The sequence below is a fragment of the Adiantum capillus-veneris genome, chromosome 1, assembly GCF_014529385.1.
Source record: "Adiantum capillus-veneris isolate H3 chromosome 1, ASM1452938v2, whole genome shotgun sequence".
In the NCBI taxonomy this organism is placed as follows: domain Eukaryota; kingdom Viridiplantae; phylum Streptophyta; class Polypodiopsida; order Polypodiales; family Pteridaceae; genus Adiantum; species Adiantum capillus-veneris.
The window spans coordinates 2,149,049-2,152,335 of record NC_140931.1 but is presented as its reverse complement, the minus strand read 5'-3'; positions in this window follow the sequence as shown (position 1 = coordinate 2,152,335).

Genomic DNA, 3,287 nt, shown 5'->3' with positions numbered 1-3,287 from the left:
ACCCTTACCCATGACTAGTAAAGGGAATGCTTACATCTTGACAGCAGTGGATTATTTGTCATGTTGGGTATAAGCTAAAGCTGTCAAACAGATTACCAGTAAGGAAATGAGAAAGTTTGTGTATGAACATATATGCTGCAAATTTGGTGTGCCACTAAAATTACTTTCAAATAGAGGATCAGGATTTAGAGGAGAGTTGTTTAATTTCCTATGCAAAAATCTCAATATACAGCACCGACATAGTTCTCCTTATTATCCACAATGAAATGGTCTCAATGAAAGGTTCAATGGAGAGTTGGTGAGAATCTTGACAAAGATGACCCAGATACACGGAAAAACTTGGGATTCAAAGTTTCCTTATGCATTATGGGCCTATAGAACTGCTATCAAAATGAGCACAAGGATTTCTCCTTACCATTTGGTTTATGGCAAGAAAGGATTATTGCCAATTGAGGTGGAGGCTCCTGTACTTAAGTTGTTTTCATTGGGAGATGAAGAGCACAGAGATACTTGGCAGAAAAGATTATTGAATTTACAGTTTACAATTGGACATATTTTTTTCTTTGAGCTCCTATGAGGGAGTGTCAAAGAAAGCTCAGATAAAGGCTAATGAATATGTGAAAGATAAGCGAATTGAAAAGAGTGATCTTGTGTTGCTATACAATAGTAAATTGGACAATTTACAGTTTACAATTGGACATATTTTTTTCTTTGAGCTCCTATGAGGGAGTGTCAAAGAAAGCTCAGATAAAGGCTAATGAATATGTGAAAGATAAGCGAATTGAAAAGGGTGATCTTGTGTTGCGATACAATAGTAAATTGGACAATACTTTTCTAAAAAAGTTTCAAATCAAGGGAAGGTCCTTTTACTGTTGTGAACAAGTTTGACAATGGCACATATCAATTGGCAGATTTGGGTGGTGAACACCATAAATTTTAGGAAATAAGACGTAGCTAAATAGATAATTGAGTAGATTACTTAATGGAGAGAGATAGGTTTACATACACGAGATTATAGAGAGAGAGAGAGAGAGTACATATGATATACGTGGTTCACCCAATGTGGGCTACGTCCACGAGAAAGCGGCCACTCAATGGCTTTAGTACTTCAAAACAAGAAGTAATTTACAAAGGGATTATACCCTTAATAGAGCTCCCACCTTGCTTCACTCTCACCACCTCACACCCACCTTGTTGCATCAACTTCACACTATAAAATGTGTGTAGAAATGGCCTTCTTTTATAGGCCAAAAGGGCTGTCGTCTCTCATGAGAGGCAGCCATGTGTAGCCGCCATTGTGTAGATAAGTCCAAATCGGACCCTCCAATCCGCCCATGTGTGGCCGCCCTTGAGAAGACAAGTCCGCTTTTGAATTCGGCCACCAGCCATTGAATTCGGCCACTGGCCACCGGCCATTGAATGCCGACCACCGGCCACCGGCCAACCAATTGGTCGTTTTCGGACCACTTTCAGACCGTTGTTCGGCCATAATATTCCGGCAAAAAGGAATATTCCAACGAAGGAAAAAAAAAGTCTCGGGGGCTTCCGCCCCCGAGGCCCCTGAATTTTGTCCATGAAAATTTTGGTTTCCAGTGAGTGATTTTCCTTCACGCACGATGGATTCTCCTCATAATGGGGCCTTACAAATGTGTGTTTTTACCACAGAAAATTACAAGGGGTAAATCAGGCTCCATACTTAACAATAAATACTGTGTTAATGGCTATATACTGAAGAAATATCTAGCATATTTGATGAGAATTGTGATAGATGAGATGCTATCAACGGAGGAAGACAGTGTGAAGACGTCCGAGGCTGTAAATGAGGTTTCTGGGAATGAGTTGCAGTGATTGTTAACCCCTGTAACCTCTGCTTGTCGTGAATGATCAAGCACTCTAGGAGGGGTTGGCAAGCTATGTCAAGCATTGTTTGGATGCACACAAAGTCATTAGATCATGCCAAAAAGCTTGCTAACTAGCCTCATGTGTATATGTGTACATAGTGCTTCGAGTCTTGGGAGTGACCATGTAAAAATTCATGTACAAAGGTTTGATTTTTCCGGGCTTGTGTACTAGTGTTTTGGGATGTTCGAGTTCCCAAAACATGGTTTTCAATACGTATTCTCAGCCGTGCTTTATAGCTTGTAAATCAGACTTGTACATCATGAGTTATGTACGTCCAAAGTGGGCGGTCTCGACTTAGAAAGTGGTTGCAGATGCATGCGACAAAGGCAACTGGGCCAATTTGATGATCTAAAATAAAAAATTCCCAGATTGTAACTTTTTGGAGATAGCCAAAGTAATGGGCTCCAGATTGTTCTTTATGGCATTGCATTTGGTGGCCGAAGCGGTGCACTATACCCCTGGGAAGTTGGTCCTGAGAAGGGGTCAAGCTGGAAATTTTTATGGGGGGAGGAAGGGGTTGGAAAAGTGCAAGAGGAGGATGCCATGTGGCATTGGGATTAACCCACATGGGAAGGGGGAAGGAGGAAATTGGGGCTATAAGGAGAGGATGGGGTGCCCATTAGGGGTGTATCAAAAGAGAGAGGAGCTCTCTCAAGCCTTGGCTATGGAGACTTGTGGGCTTCATGGGGGAGAAAATGGTGCCATTTTGGATTCCCACTACTTTCCCAAGTGCCTTCCCACTCTCTTGGTCCCCTGGACCCTAGCTCCCACCTCTTATCTTGGCCCAAAAGTCAGCAGTTGCCCATTTCCTACCCAAATGAGGCCAAAAATGGACCAATTAAATGAAGCCTTGCAAGAGAGCCTTGTTGGCTGAAGAGAGCGAAGAAATCTCTTGGGATAAAAGATCAAAAGAGGCCCCATTTTATAGTTCCAATTCTTTGCAACACCTGAAAACTTTCCAGAGAGCTCATTTTCTAGCAAGAGAGAGTACACCCCCAACTTCAAGATGCCATATCTCTCTCATCTTTTATCTGTTTTTAGCCTATGGATGCTCTACGGACATCTTCTGGAAACAAACTACATATTTATGTCCTTGGTTTCTCCTAATTCCAAGTGTGCTTCATTATAGAAGGGTTCTTCATAAATCTTTATAGGTGCTTATCCTCACAGGTGGTTTAGACGGTGCAATAGTTCTTCCTTCTGATAGTGACTCGTGCAAATCTATAGAGGCACTCCCTTTCCTTGTCGTTTGCACGCTAACACCACAAAACGTGCTGGAAGATTTTGGCACTGGTGCTTTTGGACCAGATGATTTTCAGTTTGAAGGCTTTTCATGTAAACTGCTTTTGGGCCTAGGGGCCTTTAAATATGAGGCTAGGGCTCAT